A 21,372-nucleotide genomic window follows, 5' to 3' on the forward strand; every position below is an offset into this window, starting at 1 on the left:
CTAAGCAGATGCTGCACCTTGCTCAAGGGTGGCCTGCAGGCTAGGGGAGGGAAAGAGTGCCTTACACCTCCATTAGTAGACACATATCTCCACCCTGCCAACCTTTTGGTGATTATTTTATCTTATTTATCTCTTCCCAGAGTGGATGTGGCAAAATTGTTTCCCATGGTGGGGGAGTCTAGTACGAGAGGGCATGACTTAAGGATTGAAGGGCGCCCATTCAGAACAGAGATGCGAAGAATTTTTTTTAGCCAGAGGGTGGTGAATCTATGGAATTTGTTGCCACGGGTGGCAGTGGAGGCCAAGTCATTGGGTGTATTTAAGGCAGAGATTGATAGGTATCTGAGTAGCCAGGGCATCAAAGGTTATGGTGAGAAGGCGGAGGAGTGGGACTAAATGGGAGAATGAATCAACTCATGATAAAATGGCGGAGCAGACTCGATGGGCCGAATGGCCGACTTCTGCTCCTTTGTCTTATGGTCTTATGGTCTTCCCCACATGTGGAAGTACATCCACCTAATCCACTCTATATAAACCTTTGGCAGGTCAGGTAGCTTCCGTGGAAAGAGAAACAGAGTTACTGCTACTGGTCAAAGACTCTTCCACAGAACTGGACAAGCGAGCAAACAAGCTGTTAAGTTTTGTAACCCCAAAACATAAAACTACTTCAAAAAAAAAGCATAGATCTGGGAATGTGAGTTTGACTTCATGCTTTACTTTAATTGAGGCATGTGCATATAACATGGTGGCATAATGACATATGGCATTTATGTACTTTTACATATAACTTGCAATGCATAATGTAAACAGCAAAGAATGCTTAATCAAACGATATATTTACAGTTGTACTCAAATATTACTGAAATATTAAATACATAAAGCAAGTTAGTTTAATATTGTCATGATGATGTGAGGGGATAAATAGGACAAAGGGTTTATTTCTATGTAAAATTAGGCCAGGGTTGCCATGGTGATAGACTACTGTTGAAGCCACCTGATTGATAGGGTAATGAGGAAGGTTAGAGAGAGAGAATAATAAAAAAAAAGGAACACATATAGAACTGTGAAATGTAGGGCGGAGCCGCAAAAAAGTGTGCAGTAGATTAGGTATTCTCAGTGGAGGGGAGAAAAATCAAATGGCTAACCTACAATATAAAGTTTATCATCACTGACAAATGCCATGAAATTTGTTGCTTTGTAGCAGCAGTACAGTATAACACCTAAAAAGTACTATAAGTTACGAAAGAAATATAAATTGTTAAGTGAATAGTGCGAAGAAGAGAGCAAAATAGAGAGGTAGCCAGTGTTCATGAGTTCATGGACCATTCAGAAATCTGGTGGTGCAGGACAGTGAGTGTCTTCAGTCTCCCATACCTCCTCCCTGATAGTAGTAATGAGAAGAGGGCATATTCTGGATAGCGAAGGTCCTTAATGATGGATGCCGTTTTCTTGAGACAGTCCCATTTAAAGATGTCTCCAATGGTGAGTGCTGACCATGGAGCTGGCTGAGTCTACAACCCTATGCAGCATTTTTCAATCGTGTGCATTGGAGCTTCCATACCAGGCAGTGATGGAACCATGGTACATCTGAATAGACTCACAATGGGGTCTCCTCACGTTAAAGATACCAAAATTCACACTAACCGATTACTTTACAGAGCAGTGTTTCATGGGCAATCCTGAGCTACCAGAGGTCTGTCACTTTAATTTTCCATCCCCTTTCCCTCTCTCTGTAGCCTCCAGTACTTTTTGAATGAGACCTAACATAAGTTCGATCAACAACATATTTATTCTCAGCACATTGCAACCTCACAGATTTAATATTGAATTCGACAGTTTCAGGTAACTCACATTTTCTCTTTGTATTGGAACTGGACTACTCTGTTGTAAACTATTCATCAACTAGTTTTTCTCCACTAGCAAATCCTGACTGGCTGAATATTGTTTACAGCTCTGATATTGCCTTTCACAACACTTACATGCTCTCCCTCTCTTTCTCTACCCCTTCCATTCCTTGCTACATGCCAGTCGGCAGTCCATGTTGGCACTTGTCTCCCAACTCCACATTCCTTGATATCACTCAGCAATGTGTAATGGGCATCCTATCAAAGGTCACCTGTCCTCTACATGTCTTGCCATTCTCTCCTTTACAGAGAATGCATTATTGCTTGATAATGACATAATTTCTTAAACATGTGCTAGCCCCTGCTTCAATATTATATTGGCTATTTTTCAACATATGTCACTACTTCTTTTTCTTACTATCATCAACAATGTACATAAATGCTTCTGCAATATCTTTGATAGATACTTTGCAAATTCATCTGGACAGGACATTTAATCCTTTTAAATGTCTTTGATTCATTTATTTAGTACATCTGTTCTTTTTTAAATTACTTCTCCAATTATTCATCCTTTAACCAATGTAACGTCCACCTGGTTCAATAACATGAAATGATACTCAATACTTTTTGAAGCTCATGGCTCAATGTGTATTATAAAAATAGTAATGGTGTTGCATATTGTATGGAATTATTCAAGGTTTCTACATACAGGGAAGAAACACTGAAACAAAAGATAAGATAATTGAAGTCCTTAGCCTCACACAAAGATTCCAATGATCTCTCCAGCTAATAAATTACTTCTGAATTGTAGTCATTATGTAATGTTGGAAGCATCGTAGTTTCCCAGAAACTACAATATGAAATGAAAACAGGAAGTGGTGGAGATACTCAGCAGGTCAGGCAGCGTCGGTGCAGAGAGAAACAGAGCTAAGCAGCAGAACCAAAGAAGTACTGTTTCTTTTTTCCACAGATTCTGTCTGAACTGCTGAGTATTTCCAGCACTCTTTGTTGCCATTTTCAATTCCAGCATCACAGTGTTATGATTTTGAAGAGCAATGTGGTGATGACTAAACCATTTGCTGCGGTCATTCTGAGTACAGCATGAACCTCCCTTGGTTTTGTTTGTTCCATTCCTTAACTTTTCATTCTTATTTTAGGTCAGATCAAATCTTCAAGAATATAACACCTCTCAAAAGACATTCGCACCCTGCATATGGTAGCAGGAGAAGTTTGCCTCAGGCACAAAACCAGAAACTGGCTGCAAGTATGAGGCATTTACCTATATTCACCAACCAACATGCAGGCATTTCCATTCTAGCTCATTCAGAAGTTAAAACATTTTCAAAGTACAGCAACTACTTTGCACTTGACTGCAAAGAAAACTGGAATTTTAGATTTAGTGAAGAACAAAAATATATCACTGCCTTTTGTATATCATTCCTTTGCTAAATTCAACATATAAGTAAGCCTCCAATCATTTGGCATCTAGTTATACAGAAATCTGAGTGCTTCAGTATCCAAGCAACACACACAAAATGCTGGAGGAACTCAGCAGGCCAGACAGCATCTATGGAAGAGAGTACAATTGAGGTTTTGGGCCGAAACCCTTCATCAGGACTGGAAAAAACAGATGAGTCAGCGCAGGAAAGTGGGGGAGGAGAGGAAGAACCACAAGGTGATCGGTAAAACCGGGAGGGGGGAGGGCAAGGGGTGAAGTAAAGAGTTGGGAAGTTGATTGGTGAAAGAGATACAGGGCTGGAGAAAGGGGAATCTGATAGGAAAGGACAGAAGGTCATGGAAAAAAGATGGGGGGGGAGCATCAGAGGGTGGTGATGGGCAGGTAAGGAGATAAGGTGAGAGGGAAATGAGAATGGGGAATGGTGAAGGAGAGGGGGACATTACCGGAAGTTTAAGAAATCAATGCTCATGCCATCAGGTTGGAGGCTACCCAGATGGAATATAAGGTGTTGATCCTCCAACCTGAGTGTGGAGTAGAGGAGGCCATGGACCAACATGTCAGAATGGGAGTGGGAAGTGGAATTAAGATGTGTGTCCACTGGGAGATCCTGCTTTTTCTGGTGGACGGAGTGTAGGTGCTCAGCGAAGCAGTTTCCCAATCTATGGTGGGTCTGACCGATGTACAGGAGGCCACACTGGGAGCACTGGATATAGTAGATGACCCCTACAGACTCACAAGTGAAGTGTTGCCTCACCTGGAAGGACTGTTTGGGGCCCTGAATGGTGGTGAGGGAGAAGGTGTAAGTGCAGGTGTAGCACTTGTTTCACTTGCAAGGATAAGTGCCAGTCACCTTGTTATAGCAAGAATATATCAAGTCTTAGAGATGGTGCAGAGGAGACATACAGACTGTTGCCTGGATTAGAGAACATGTCTTATGTGGAAAGCTTCAATGAGCTAGGGCTTTTCCCTTTGGAAATGAGAGGTGACTTGATGGAGGTGTATAAGATGATAGGCATAGATATATTGGATAACCTGTGCCTTTTTTCCCCAGAGCAACAAAGGCTTATATAAGGGGGCAGGATTTAAGGTGGTTGAAGGAAAATATCGTGGAGATATCAGATGCAGTTTTTTTTACATGGAGAGTTGCAAGTGCATGGTACACATCACCAGAGGTGCTGGTAGATGCGGATACATTAGATAGGCACATGGATGAAAGAAAAATGGAGGACTATATGGGAGGGTAGGGTTAGAATGATCTTAGGATAGGTTAAAAGCTCAGCACAACATCATGGGTTGAAAGTCCTGTACTGTTCTATGTTCCATAGGAGTGCCGTGTTATGATTTATTACTGCTCTGAATTCAAAGTGGAGTACAAAATTTCTTTCTGATTGACTCTGCAGTTTTGAAAACATTCACAATCGAAGAGTTTTCAGAAGAGAGATTAAAGTTTTTTAAAATAAAAACTGGCAAAAACATTGATTTTCTCCTATCTTCTTTATTAAGGTGTTTCCTGTTGTTGGGTTTTCATGTTTAAACTGTCACAGAAAAATGTTTATCAGGTTTCAGAATAGTTTAAATTTCCCATGCTGCTTTTGTAGTTATTTGATTCATTTTTTTATGATTCTTTTTACAACATAATTCACATCAGAATTTGGCTTGCAAAAATACTCAGGGGAGCAATTAATCAAACAGCCAAATAAGAGCAATATTGCCATTTCTGTATATCAGCAAATTTGACACATTTATAGACACTGCAGAGAAGCTAACATCCGCACATTGTCATTCACAGAAAGGTGGAATAGAATAGTGGACTACAATTGAATCTTTGTTAAAATGGGGACAGACAGATGAGTGTAATCCTTAGCAACACACACAAAATACTGGAGGAACTCAGTAGGTTAGGTAGCATCTATGGAAATGAATGAACAGTCAGCATTTCAGGCTGAGATCCTGCTTCAGGACTGAAAAAGGAGGGGTAAGAGGGGTGGGGGGAGGGGAAGGAGGATAGCTTGAACGCAATAGGTGAAGCCAGGTGCGTGGGAAAGATCAAGTGCTGGAGAAGAAAGAATCTGATAGCAGAGGAGAGCGGACCATAGGAGAAAGGGAAGGAGGAGGGGACCCAGGGGGAAGTGATAGGTAGGAGAAAAGTAGTAAAAGGACAGAGTGAGGATTAGAAGAAGAGGGGAGGGAGAGGAGGTAGTGAAAAAGAAAGGTAAAGGGATTTTTTTTTCACTGGAAGCCAAGGTTGTGAGGGTGGAAGGTAAAGATCATCTCAAGAATACATGACAACTTATTCAGCACATTTGCGAACTACTGGAAGAAAGGAAAGGGGCTTAATGTTACAAAACTTTTATTCATCACTGAAGCAGGCTAGAGATTGCAAGGCTGGATATATGCACACATTCTTAAAATTTTACACACAATTAAATTAAGTAATCAAGTAAGAAATCTGAATGCAAAACTAAAGCGAAAAAACAGGCAAGATGTACTGGCCGGAAAGAGAATAAGCTAGCATTTGGTTCAATGTGCAGAATAGGTGATACTGTATTAGTAATTTATGTTTGTGGCATGATTAGCCATGAAATGTATTTAACAATGCAGATGCCATTAAACTTGCTGGCATATCAAAGTAAATTTCAAAGTAAATTTATTATCAAAGTACATATATATCATCACATACATCACATACAGTCACATACAAAATGTGATTCATTTTCTTGCGGGCATACTCAATAAATCCATAATAGAATAACAACCATAACAGAATCAGTGAAAGACCGCACCAACGTGGGTGTTCAACCAATGTGCAAGAGACAACAAACTGTGCAAAAACAAAACAAAATAAATAATAATAATAAATAAATAAGTAACAAATATTAAGAACATGAGATGATGAGTCCTTGAAAGTGATTCCATGGGTTGTGGGAGCATTTCAATGATGGTCAAGTGAAGATGAGTGAAGTTATCCCCTTTGATTCAAGAGCCTGCTGGTTGAGGGGTAATAAGTGTTCCTGAACCTGGTGGTGTGAGTCCTGAGGCTCCTGTACCTTCTTCTTGATGGCAGCAGCGAGAAAAGAGCATGGCCCTGACAGTGAGGGTCCGTGATGATGGAAGCTGCTTTCCTGTGACAGGGGTTTTGTGTAGATGTGCTCAATGGTGGGAAGGGACTGGGCTGTATCCACTAAACTACCAGACAGTTTCATACCAGACTGTGATGCAGCCAGTCGATATAATCTCCACTACACATCTATTGAAGTTTGTTAACGTAGAGCTACTAGGACTTGATGTTTCAATCCCTATGGTAAGTTGGCACTCTCGATGTTGGCAGTGGGTTTGGAGTGGTGACAAAGAGGGTGGGTAGGTATGTCATTGGGTTCATCAGGTGGGCACCCTCCTTCTTTGACGTTTCGTTGATAAGCCCACGACGTCTCCAGAGGGCTCGACGGTGCTACCTGGCGTCCCAGATACACCCCGCTCAGTTCCATACCCTCCTGTCTTCATCTTGAAGCCCAGTTGTTGTCTTTCCTTTTAATCCAAATCCAATTGCTGCTTTCTTCTGCTGCATTTGATAGGGACTTGATTGCTTGTTGGAGGGAGTGACCCCTCACTCCCATCTTCTTCAATAGACTGGTCGTAGATGTAGCAATGAATCCCCCGCATCCCACTTGTACAGGGAAAATCTTGGTCTTCCGGACATTCTGGGCAGCTTCAGTTGCCAGTTCAGAGTACTTGGTCTTTTTCCTCTCATAAGCTTCTTCGACACCGGGTTTTAGCTTTCATGTCAAATTTTCGCAAACTCTAAAGGAAATAGAGGTGTTGATGTGCTTTCTTAGTAATTGCACTTATGTGCTGGACCCAGGACAGGTCCTTCGAAATAATAACACCGAGGAAGTTGCTGACCCTCTCCACCTCTGATCTTCCAATGAGGCCTGGCTTATGGACTTCTGGTTTCCCTCTCCTGAAGTCAATAATCAGCTCCTTGGTCTTGCTGACATTGAGTAAAGAGGTTGTTGTTATGGCACCACTCAGCCAGATTTTCAATCTCCCTTCTATATGCTAATTCATTACCACTTTTGATTTGGCCCACAACACTGGTGTCATCAGCAAACTTGAATACAGCATTGGCTCTGTACTTGTCACACAGTCATAAGTGTAAAGTGAATAGAGGAGAGGGCTGTGCTGATGGAAATTGTGGAGGAGATGTTGTTTCCAATCCCAAATGACTGGGGTCTGCAAATGCAGAAATCAAGGATCCAATTGCTCAAGGAGGTATTGAAGCTTATTGATCAGTTTTGAAGTGATGATGGTATTGAATGCTGAGCTGCAGACAATAAAGAGCATCCTGATGTATGCATCTTTGCTGTCCAGATGTTCCAGGGTTGAGTGAAGAGCTAATGAGATGGCATCTGCTGTGGACCTGTTGCTCCAGTAGGCAAATTAAAGTGGATCCAAGTTGCTTCTCAGGCAGGAGTTGATATGTTTCATCACCAACCTCTCAAAGCACTTTATCGCTGTAAATGTAAGTGCTACTGTGGGCACGTGGCCAAGTGGTTAAGGCATTGGACTAGCTACCTAAAGGTCGTGAGTTCGAGCCACAGCCAAGGCAGCGTGTTGTGTCCTTGAGCAAGGCACTTAATCACACATTGGTCTGCGACGACACTGGTGCCAAGCCCAAGCTGTATGGGTCCTAATGCCCTTCCCTTGGACAACATTGGTGTTGTGGAGAGGGGAGACTTGCAGCATGGGCAACTGCTGGTCTTCCATACAACCTTGCCCAGGCCTGCACCCTGGAGAGTAAAGACTTTCCAGGCGCAGATCCATGGTCTCGCAAGACTAACGGGTGCCTTTATTTATTACTGGATGACAGTCACTGAGGCAAGTTACCACATTCTTCTTAGGCATTGGTATAATTGAAGGATGGGTACCTTATACTGTTGAAGTGAGAGGTTAAAGATCTCAATGAACACTCCAGCCAGTTGATCAGCACAGGTTTTCAGTACCCCATCTGGGTGTTGGAGTCATGTAACGTATTGTATTTCAGGGTGGATGACTGGAACCAAGGTAACAAAGGTTAAAAAAACACACACATACAAATTAGGTTTCTCCAGAATTCCAATCAAGTTGAAAGTAATGGTGGATTGACAACTTAAGTAGGACAATGCAATTGTTTGTACTACTTGAATATCAAAGGAGAAACCTTGGAAGAGTTTTAACAATCAATCAAAAGAGGAACTTTTTTAAAAAACAAGTCCAAACATTTTCATTTCCAACTATGTTCTTTCAATGGGTAGTTAATTTGCATCAGGCTCTTAGTTTCATTTGATTTACATGACATTCTTCACCATTTGCCATATCATTTGACATGCATCTCTAATTGCAAATAGGTATATTGATTACTTTAGCATATAAATCTGGACCATAATTAATTTTGAGCGATCTGAAGTGAGTGTAATGGATTACTGCAGAGCACTGGTGGGTGGTCATGTGAGTAAAATCTCCTTTACAGAGTAAGTGGTTATGACCTGGAACTCACTTCTCTAAAGATGGTAAAAACAAAGTCAATTACAGCTTTCAAAGGGGAATTGTAAAGGTGCTTGAGGGGAAACATTTTGCAGAACTATGGGGAAATGGGCTAATGGGATGGATAGGATGCTCTACATGGAGCCAGCAAAGACTCAATGTGCCAAATGATAGTGTCATAGAACACTACAGCAGAGAAATAGGCCCTTCAGCCCATCTACTCCATGCTGAAATATAAATCTGCTTAATCCCATTGACCTGTACCCGGACCATAGCCCTCCATACCCCTCTCATCCATGTACCTATCCAAATTTCTGTTAAATGTTGAAATCAAACCTGCAGTCACCACTCCTGCTGTCAGCTCGCTCCACACTTTTGCCACCATCTGAGTGAAGAAGTTTCCCCTCATGTTCCCTTCAGATATTTCAGCTTTCACTCTTAACCCATGACCTTTAGCTCTAGTCTCCCAACCTCAGTGGAAAAAACCTGCTTGCATTTACCCATCTATACCCCTCATAATTTTGTATGTAATTCTCCTCTGCTGTAGGAAATGAAGTCCCAACCTCATCAACCTTTCCCAATAACTCAGGTCCTCAAGTCCTGGAAAATCATTGTAAACTTTCTCTGGACTCTTTCAATCTTATTTACATCTTTCCTGTAGGTAGGTGACCAAAACTGCACACAATACTATAAATTAGGCCTCACCAAAGTCAGAAACAACCTCAAATTAACATCTCAGCTCCTGTACTCAGTACTTTGATTCATGAAGACCAGTGTGCCAAAAGCTTTCTTTATGACCCTATCTATCTGTGATGCTACTTTCAATGAATTATGGACCTGTATTCCCAGATTCCTTTGTTCTACCACACTCCTCAGTGCCCTACCACTCACTGTGTAAGACCTACCCTGATTTGTTCTCCCAAATTGCAACACCTCACACTTGCCTGCATTAATTTCCATCTACCATTTTTCAGCCCATTTTTCCAGTTGGTCCAGATTCCGTTGCAAGCTTTAATAGCCTTCCTCGCTGTTCAAAGTCCCTCCAATTTTAGTACCATCTACAAATTTGCTGATCCAGTTTGCTGTATTATCATCCAGATTGTAGATACACTGTAAATGACAAACATGATCTGTGTATAGCTGATGATCTGTGCCACAATTATTCTATTCTTCAATGGAATTAATTAGCTCTTTTACTTTTCTTTACACTGAGAAATACTCTTGATTAAATAGTCATAAACTATAATTTGGTTGAAATTGTATTATTAAACATAATAGCTCCGACTTGCCTGATGGCAAAAAAACAACAGCTCCTGTGCAAATCCCAAAGCCCAGAGCTTCCTGTGAGGTGCCCATGTATGACTTGTTGACAGTACTCCAGTGTTAGAATTCTCATGGTGTGCAATGGAGGGGCATCAGATATCCACATCTTCCCAGCACTGACACTGCAAAATTGCTCAGTGAAACTGAGTTAGATTAGACCTTAGAGAAGATCAACAGCTCTATTAATTTCAATGGAAACGAATGGTCGCAAAGGAAGGTATATATCTTGGGTAATTTAAATTTTTCATTAATTGTTCATTTAATTAATTCTTTAAATGTTTTAATATTATTTACATTTTTAATCTGCTGAGCTATCCTGCTGCTGCAAAGCCACAAATTTCACATCATATAGGTCAGTGATACTATATCTGATTCTGACAGTCTTATGGTATATATTATACTTTGTTTATTTTCAATGGTTGTTGAATTTCAGTCATTGAAAATGTGGCAATTTTTGGCTAATTTGATAACTGCTTCAGCCTTGTTTGTTGTTCAACCAGCAGATGCAGTATCGTACGAGAATTGTTCAGACCCCGTTATTTGGTGGTAATTATGAATTGATCTCATCAGCAAGGTCTTGCCAACTGGTCAAAGCCAACTTATGGGTTATGGATGAAGTACCTGCTTGAAGATCTGCAAATAAAGGGAAGTGCAGCAATTTTGTGAACAATGTCACAATATGGATGAAAAACAGGCACGGATAACAATATGCACGTAGATTCGTGCAAGAAGGAATCTATCTTAAAAAAATGTGCATTATCTATCAAGATATTACATTTTTCATGAAACTTCTCTCCATTCAGGTCTACCATCAACTTCTAATAAAACTGTTGCAATAAATCGAATCACAAACAAGAGAAAATCTGCAGATGCTGGAAATCCGAGCAACACACACAAAATGCTGGAGGAACTCAGCAGGCCAGGCAGCATCTATGGAAAAAAGTACAGTTGACATTTTGGGCCGAGAACCTTCAGCAGAACTGGAGAAAGCAAGCTGAGGAGTAGATTTGAAAGATGGGGGGAGGGGAGAGAGAACACCAGGTGATAGGTGAAACTTGGAGGGGGAGGGATAAAGCAAAGAGCTAGGAAGTTGATTGGTGAAAGAGACAGAAGGCCATGGAAGAAGGGGAGGAGGAGCACCAGAGGAAGGCGATGGGCAGGCAAAGAGATAACATGAGAGAGGGAAAAGGGGATGGGAAGTTGTGAAGTGGGGGAGGCATTACTGGAAGTTAGAGAAGTCGATGTTCATGCCATCAGGTTGGAGGCTACCCAAACGGAATATAAGGTATTGTTCCTCTAACCTAAGTGTGGCCTCATCCCAACAGTGGAGGAGACCATGGATGGACATATCAGAATAGGAATGGGAAATGGAATTAAAATAGGTGGCACTTATCCTTGCAAGCGGAACAGGTTCTCCACCTGCCCCTACACCTCCTCCCTCACTACTATTCAGGGCCCTAAACAGTCCTTCCAGGTGAGATGACACTTCACCTGTGAGTCTGTTGGGGTTATCTACTGTGTTTGGTGCTCCCGGTGTGGCCTCTTGTATATCAGTGAGATCCTACGTTAACTGGGACACCGCTTCGCCAAGCATCCATGCTCTGTCCGCCAGAACAAGTGAGATCTCTTAGCGCCCACCCATTTTAAGTCCACTTCCCATTCTCATTCTGATATGTCCATACATGGCCTCCTCCACTGTCATGATAAGGCCACACTTAGGCTGGTCTAAACAAATGAAGCAGAGAAATTCTCTCACTGTGATTCATGGTAGAGTTGCACGATCTCCAGTGGAAACTGTTAGAGTGAGTTTTTTTGGTAGATGATTTGTTTACACTTTAATGACTTTGGCCACCAGACTTCTATCTGACAAAGTACTGTGGATTGAGTCCACCACAATGCGCTTCCTAAAAAGGTGTGAATACCGGATGCTTCTGGTGCCGTAGTTTGACCAGATGCTGTAGTTTTGAAGATAGTATTATCTATACATTATAAATATTAATTGTCTTCTATGTTAGCATGTAAAATGCCAAATAAATGTATTGTGGATTTAATTGCATTCTGAAAGGCTGTGGGTACAAACCGACATGTTGGTGTCGGAAGGAAAGGATGAAGTTAGGTGGTGTGATATTTTGTATGTAGCTTCAATAGGAAGCATTGTCTATGCATTGTCTATAACTTTTTAAGTAGCGATTGCCTTTGTGTTTAGCATATAAATATCAAGCCCACATTGGGCTAGCAGACCTTTCTACCGAAAGCGTCTCCGTCCATATAATGCCTGCTGTACCCTGTTGTGTCGAATAAAGAAGCTGCTTTGTATCTTCCAGTGACTGTCTCTCCGCTGATTTCACCCACGCTACAACAGAAACAGCATTAAAAGGTGGTAGGTGTTTGTATCGCTTGCTCCCCATCTGAACTTTGCATGTTAAAGTGCTGAAAATGATTGCTTAAAATGAAAATGGTCTCCACAATTTTCAAGACTGATATAAGCATCCAAACTCTGTGTGCAGGAATAAAGCATACAAGGTTAGCCATAAGATACTTTCTGTTCCTCAAACTGTATTTGGTTCGTGCACCTGTGTTCCATTATCTTATTGTCAAAATGGCAGTAGCAGAGATACATGTATTAAAAGGTAATCCAAAAGTGTAGATGGTCAATATTCAAGCAAGAGAAAATCTGCAGGTGCTGGAAATCCGAGCAAGACACACAAAATGCCGGAGGAACTCAGCAGGCCAGGCAGCATCTATGGAAAAGAGTGTAGTCAACGTTTTGGGCCGAGACCTGACATCAGTATTCAGCCAGTATTCACTAGCTTACAGAAGTTATCCTCCATCTCTGACATTCAGACTTTTCTTCATTCAACAAAAATCCATTTTCACATAGATTACATAATATACTTTAAATTAGAGAATCTGTTTTGTGATATGAATGTATTAATACACAATGTTAAAATTGAATATGATTATATGATTATTCATCCCATGAATGAAGTGCATTTTCCAATCAAAATTTATCTTGTTTAAATGGAAGCAATTTATTTGAGTACAATTGTTTTTAAATTCATTTATCCAAAAGCAAGCTTTCTTCTTTCTGCTTGTTGTTGTTTTAATATTCTAAGATTGCTGACAATGCTAATTATAACTTCTATAGGATCTATGGGAAAAAAGTACAGTCGATATTTTGGGCTAAAACCCTTTGCACAATTAAGTTGGAGGAACAACACTTTGTATAACATTTGGGTAACTTCCAAACTGATTGCATGAACATCGATTACTCAAACTTCCGTTAATGCCTCCCACCAACCCCCCACTTCACCATTTCCCATCCCCTTTTCCCTCACTCACCTTATACCTTATTTCCTTCCGCACCCATCACCTCCCTCTAGTGCTCCTCCCCTCCTTTTTTCCTTCCATGGCCTTCTGTCTCTTTCACCAATCAACTCCCCAGCTCTTTACTTCATCTTTACTTGGGAGAGTATTAAATGGGAGCGGGCAAACTACTAGAACATTAGGAACTAGGGAGAGTTAATTGAGACGACACACACAAAATGAAAAATGAAACATAGAAAACCTACAGCACAATATAAGCCCTTTGGCCCACAAAGCTGTGCCGAACATGTCCCTACCTTAGAACTACCTGGGTTTTACCCATAGCCCTTTATTTTTCTAAGCTCCATGTAGCCATCCAGGAGTCTCTTAAAAGACCCTATCATATCCGCCTCCACCACTGCCGCTGGCAGCCCATTCCATGCCCTCACCACTCTCTGCATAAAAAACTTACCCCGACATCTCCTCTGTACGGATTTCCAAGCACCTTAAAACTATGCCCTCTTGCGCTAGCCATTTCAGTCCTGGGGAAAAGCCTCTGACTATCCACACGATCAATGCCTCTCATTATCTTGTACGCCTCTATCAGGTCACCTCTCATCCTCCGTCGCTCCAAGGAGAAAAGGCCGAGTTCACTCAACCTATTCTCATAAGGCATGCTCCCCAATCCAGGCAACATCCTTGTAAATCTCCTCTGCAGATTCAATCGTTAAGTATTAATATTGAAGTAGTAAAATGGATTCAGCAGTGGTTAGATGGGAGACGCCAGAGAGTGGTGGTGGATAACTGTTTGTCAGATTGGAGGCCTAGTGGTGTGCCTCAGGGATCTGTACTGGTCCAATGTTATTTGTCATATACATTAATGATCTGGGTGATGGGGTGGTGAATTGGATGAGTAGATGATACTAAGATAGGTGGAGTTATGGATAATGAAGTCAGTTTTCAAAGCTTGCAGAGAGATTTAAGCTGGTTAGAAGAGTGAACTGAAAGATGGCGGGTGGATTTTAATGCTGATAGATGTGAGGTGCTACATTTTGGTAGGACTAATCAAAATAGGACATACATAGTAAATGGTAGGGCATTGAAGAATGCAGTAGAACAGAGTTCCCTGAAGGTAGAATCTCATGTGGATAGGGTGGTGAAGAAAGCTTTTGGTATGCTGGCCTTTATAAATCAGAGCATTGAGTATTGGATTGGGATGTAATGTTGAAATTGTACAAGGCATTGGTGAGGCCAAATTTGGAGTATTGTGTACAGTTTTGGTCACTGAATTATCGGAAAGATGTCAACAAAAGAGAGTACAGAGAAGATTTACCAGAATGTTACCTGGGTTTCATCACCTAAGTTACAGAGAAAGGTTGAACAAGTTAGGTCTTTATTCATTGGAACGTAGAAAGTTGAAGGGGGACTTGATAGAGGTATTTAAAATTATGAGGGGGATAGATAGGGTTGACATGGATAGGCTTTTTCCATTGAGAGTGGGGGAGATTCAAACAAGAGGACATGAGTTGAGAGTTAAAGGGCAAAAGTTTAGGGTAACATGAGGGGAAACTTCTTTACTCAGAGAGTGGTAGCTGTGTGGATCGAGCTTCCAGCAGAAGTGGTTGAGGCAGGTTCAATGTTGTCATTTAAAGTTAAATTGGATAGCTATATGGACAGGAAAGGAATGGAGGGTTCTGGGCTGAGTGCAGGTCGGTGGGACTAGGTGAAAGTAAGAGTTCGGCACGGACTAGAAGGGCCGAGATGGCCTGTTTCCGTGCTGTAATTGTTATATAGTTACATGCATCCTTTCTATGGTTTCCACGTCCTTTCTGTAGTGAGGTGACCAGAATTGACCACAGTACTCCAAGTGGGGTCTGACCAGGATCCTATATAGCTGTAACATTACCTCTCGGCTCTTTAACCCAATCCCATGGTTGATGAAGGCCAATGCACCATATGCCTTCTTAACAACAGAGTCAACCCATGTAGCAGCTTTGAATGTCCTATGGAATCGGACCCCAAGATGCCTCTGATCCTCCACACTGCTAAGAGTCTTACCATTAATGCTATATTCTGTCATCATATTTGACCTACCAAAATGAACCATCTCACACTTATCTGGGTTGAACTCTATCTGCCACTTCTCAGCCCAGTTTTGCATCCTATCAATGTCATGTTGTAACCTCTGACAGCCCTCCACACTATCCACAACACCCCCAACCTTTGTGCCATCAGCAAAGTTACTAACACATCCCTCCACCTCCTCATCCAGGTCATTTATAAAAATCACAAAGAGTAGGGGTCCCAGAACAGATCCCTGAGGCACACCACTGGCCATCAACCCGTGCAGAATATTACCTAACTACAACCACTCTTTGCCTTCTGTGGGCAAGCCAGTTCTGGATAAACAAAGCAACATCCCCTTGGATCCCATGCCTCCTTACTTTCTCAATAAGCCTTGCATGGGGTACCTTATTAAATGCCTTGCTGAAATCCATATACACTACATCTACAGCTCTACCTTCATCAACGTGTTTAGTCACATCCTCAAAAAATTCAATCAGGCTCGTAAGGCATGACCTGCCTTTGAAAAAGCCATGCTGACTATTCCTAATCATGCTATGCCTCTCCAAATGTTCATAAATCCTGCCTTTCAGGATCTTCTCCATCAGCTTACCAACCAGTGAAGGAAGACTCACTGGCCTATAATTTCCTGGGCGATCCCTACTCCCTTTCTTGAATAAGGGAACAACATCCGCAACCCTCCAATCCTTCGGAACCTCTCCCATCCTCATTGGTGATGCAAAGATCATTGCCAGCGGCTCAGCAATCTTGTTCTTCGCTTCCCACAGTAGCCTAAGGTACATCTCGTCTGGTCCCGGTGACTTATCCAACTTGATGCTTTCCAAAAACTCCACTAGATCCTCTTTCTTAATATCTACATGCTCAAGCTTTTCAGTCTGCTGCAAGTCATCCCTACAATCACCAAGATCCTTTTCAGTAGTGAATACTGAAGCAAAGTATTCATTAAGTCCCTCAAGCAACACACATCAAAGTTGCTGGTGAACGCAGCAGGCCAGGCAGCATCTCTAGGAAGAGGTACAGTCGACATTTCAGGCCGAGACCCTTCCTCAGGACTAACTGAAGGAAGAGTGAGTAAGAGATTTGAAAGTTGGAGGGGGAGGGGGAGATCTAAAATGATAGGAGAAGACAGGAGGGGGAGGGATGGAGCCAAGAGCTGGACCGGTGATAGGCAAAAGGGATACGAGAAGATCATGGGACAGGAGGTCCGGGAAGAAAGACAAGTGGGGGGGGAACCCAGAGGATGGGCAAGGGGTATATTCAGAGGGACAGAGGGAGAAAAAGGAGAGTGAGAGAAAGAATGTGTGTATAAAAATAACAGATGGGGTACGAGGGGGATATGGGGCATTAGCGGAAGTTAGAGAAGTCGATGTTCATGCCATCAGGTTGGAGGCTACCCAGACGGAATATAAGGTGTTGTTCCTCCAACCTGAGTGCGTTCACCAGCAACTTTGATGTGTGTTGCTTGAATTTCCAGCATCTGCAGAATTCCTGTTGTTTGCATTAAGTACCTCCACTATTTCCTCCAGTTCCATACACACTTTTCCACTGTCACACTTGATTGGTCCTATTCTCTCATGTCTTATCCGCTTGCTCTTCACATACTTGTATGTAGGATGTCCAATCCCTATATACTTCCATCCCCCATCAGGAAAGTCTCAAAGCTATCCGTTTCTTTTTGGATTCCAGACCTAATCAGTTCCCCTCTACCACCACTCTGCTCCGTCTAGTGGAATTAGTCCTTACTCTTAATAATTTCTCCTTTGGCTCCTTCCACTTCCTCCAAACTAAAGGTGTAGCCATGGGCACCCGTATGGGTCCTAGCTATGCCTGCCTTTTTGTTGGCTTTGTGGAACAATCTATGTTCCGTGCCTATTCTGGTATCTGTCCCCCACTTTTCCTTCGCTACATCGATGACTGCATTGGCGCTGATTCCTGCACGCATGCTGAGCTCGTTGACTTTATTAACTTTGCCTCCAACTTTCACCCTGCCCTAGTTTACCTGGTCCATTTCCGACACCTCCCTCCCCTTTCTAGATCTTTCTGTCTCTATCTCTGGAGACAGCTTATCTACTGATGTCAACTATAAGCCTACTGACTCTCACAGCTATCTGGACTATTCCTCTTCTCACCCTGTCTCTTGCAAAAATGCCATCCCCTTCTCGCAATTCCTCCTTCTCCGCTACATCTGCTCTCAGGATGAGGCTTTTCATTCGAGGATGAGGGAGGTGTCCTCCTTTTTTAAAGAAAGGGGCTTCCCTTCCTCCACCATCAACTCTGCTCTCAAACGCATCTCCCCCATTTCACGCACATCTGCTCTCATTCCATCCTCCCGCCACCCCACTAGGAATAGGGTTCCCCTGGTCCTCACCTACCACCCGACCAGCCTCCGGGTCCAACATATTATTCTCCGTAACTTCCGCCACCTCTAACGGGATCCCACCACTAAGCACATCTTTCCCTCCCCCCCCCCCGCTTTCCGCAGGGATCGTTCCCTACGCGACTCCCTTGTCCATTCATCCCCCCCCATCCCTCCCCACTGATCTCCCTCCTGGCACTTATCCTTGTAAGCGGAACAAGCGCTACACATGCCCTTACACTTCCTCCCTCACTACCATTCAGGGCCCTAGACAGTCCTGCCAGGTGAGGCGACACTTCACCTGTGAGTCAGCCGGGGTGATATACTGCGTCCGGTGCTCCCGATGTGGCCTTCTATATATTGCTGAGACCCAACGCAGACTGGGAGACCATTTCACTGAACACCTACACACTGTCCGCCAGAGAAAGCAGGATCTCCCAGTGGCCACACATTTTAATTCCACATCCCATTCCCATTCTGACATGTCTATCCACGGCCTACTCTACTGTAAAGATGAAGCCACACTCAGGTTGGAGGAACAACACCTTATGTTCCGTCTGGGTAGCCTCCAATCTGATGGCATGAACATTGACTTCTCTAACTTCCGCTAATGCCCCACCTCCCCCTCGTACCCCATCTGTTATTTATTTATATACACACATTCTTTCTCTCTCTCTCCTTTTTCTCCCTCTGTCCCTCTGACTATACCCCTTGCCCATCCTCTGGGCTTTCCCCCTCCCCCTTTTCTTTCTCCCTAGGCCTCCTGTCCCATGATCCTCTCATATCCCTTTTGCCAATCAACTGTCCAGCTCTTGGCTCCATCCCTCCCCCTCCTGTCTTCTCCTATCATTTTGGATCTCTCCCTCCCCCTCCCATTTTCAGATCTCTTACTAGCTCTTCCTTCAGTTAGTCCTGATGAAGGGTCTCGGCCTGTAATGTCGACTGTATCTCTTCCTAGAGTTCAATTTGGAATTTCTTTTTCGGTTTGAAAATCAATATTGATTGACAGATTTGATTGATTCTCAAAATGATAGTTCAGTGTATTGAAAAGGTAAAGCAATAATATTACTTTAAATTGTGCAGGTTAGGCAATGAAAAAACAAACAAAAAGACAAATATGAGACCGATAGTAGGGATTCTTCTTCACATGAGGATTAACTACTACATGTCTGAACTCCGGAGTAATTTGGGGATATGCAGTACCTTAAGAAACCATTGGATATTGCAATGGGCAGCTGTAGGTGCTTTTCTGATGGATGAGGTAACATTTTTATCTTCATAATATTAATTAGAAATAAATTTTCTACCTTGAATTCAGAGCAAGAATAAATCATGACTATGAAATTAAAATAAGTTTTAATGGACATGGCACTCATATAGAACATAGAACAGTATAACATATTAAGTATGACAGTATAACATAACATAATAGCAACAGTATAAGATGGCAATGAAAACCAATTTCCCCCGGGAACAATAAAGTATGACTATGACTATGACTATAGTCCAGGACCTTTGGCCCACAATGTTGTGCCAACCTTTCAACCTACTCCAAAGTCAATCAACCCTTGCCTTCCATATAGCCATCCATTTTCTTTCTTCCATGTGCATATCTAAGAGTCTCTTAAATGTCCCTTATGTGTCTGCCTCCTCCAACAACCTCCACAATGCATTCCATGCACTTAGCACTCACTGTTTAAAAAAAAACCTACCCCTGACATCCGCCTATACTTCCCTCCAATCACCTTAAAATTATGCTGTCTTGAATTAGCTATTGTTGTCCAGGGAAAAATGCACTGGCAGCCCAATCTATCTTTGCCTCTTATCATTTTATGCTCCTCTCTGAGGCACCTCTCATTCTCCTTCTCTCGAAATAGAAGATCGCTCAACCTTTCCTCTATTCCAGGCAGCATCCAGGTAAATCTTTGTACCCTCTCAAAAGCTTCCACATCCTCCTTATACTGAAGCAACCAGAGCTGAACACAATTCTTCAAATGTGGTCTAACTAAAGTTTTATAGACCTGCAACATTACCTCATGACTCTTGAACTTAATCCCATGATTGGATGATTGTGTTGAAGAGTCACGAGGTAAAATGGCCCTCTGCATCCATGACTGTATTGTTTTTTCAAATGATTCTATTAACTATGACAATTGACATACTTTCATATTTGTGGGTAGAAGATGAACACAAACAGAAACGGGAATTCAAATTAAGCATTGACATAGAAACAAGACCTGACATATGAGTGGCATGGTGTTAATGTGCTCATACCTAAAGTACAAGTAGACAACATGCATTATGAATGATGCAGAATTTGCTAACAATGAGATTAAATGGTCAAAAGCATTAAGGATGTCAAGTCACTGCATTGCAGCAGTCAAAGGGGAAGAAGAATATGAAACAACACCAATAAATAATACAGCGCAAAGCTAAAATTGCCAGACTGAAACTGAGCAGTTCACTCTCCTGAGTCAGTCTTCATCAATAATGCAGAGAACTGAACAGTGAAGGGGAACTGAACTATGTAACCTCAAGCAAAACCATTTTGTAAAGCTCTGCAGGTTAATCAGGAGCACAGAGATGGTGGGCTTCATTGCGGACCGTGTTTGAGTTTTAGCTGAAACCCAATCTCTATAAGCAATTGACCTACAACGTACTCCTAAGGGTGCAACCCCTTTGTCTGATATATGCCACAGATGTGGGCAGGCATACTCTATCATGTTTAACAGCATACGATGCATATCTTGACAGTGCCAGCATGAATTTCTTTTGCATATATAAGGTTGTTAAGGCCAATTTGACTATTACTTAAATGTGACAAGGCTCATCCAATTATCAATAAGGGAATTGGCTGAGGATACACATCAAATACTTGCTTGTCTGAACACCATCACCTAGCAATCCAACCTGATCCTACAACATCCCCTGTATCCAATCATGCATCTGATCCCCAAACATCTGGTGTTCTATCAACTCCCCATCCCAGATGCCCTTTCCTTCTGATGCTGCTCTATTCCTCAGTATCCCATGATTCTCTTTAACGTACACCTCACCCCAATTCTTTCTCTCCGGGACATTATCCTTCCCTACCATGAACCACAGCTGACTCAAATTTCTTCACTTGTTCTACAATATATTTAAAAAATCACTTTTTTTTTGCTTTGGACCTGATGGCAGACGTTGTCAGCAGGCTTTGCGCAAAATTGATATGGGGCTTTCATTCATCAGGGCTTTAGCCTGCACTACAAGTTTAGGGGTTCAGCTCAGGGCCAACAACTCTGACTGGTAAACCAAAATTGTTATAGAAACAGCAATGAAGAATACTTCTATATTCTGAGTGTAATGATATTCTTGAGTCTCAATCTGGAACTTATATGACTGACAGGAGTGAAAACTAAGCTACTGACAAGACTGAAGACTGCCAGAGATGGACGACCTTCATTACTTCCCTAAACACCAGTGGTGTAATGGGCAGT

The sequence above is a fragment of the Mobula hypostoma genome, chromosome X1, assembly GCF_963921235.1.
Source record: "Mobula hypostoma chromosome X1, sMobHyp1.1, whole genome shotgun sequence".
In the NCBI taxonomy this organism is placed as follows: Eukaryota; Metazoa; Chordata; class Chondrichthyes; order Myliobatiformes; family Myliobatidae; genus Mobula; species Mobula hypostoma.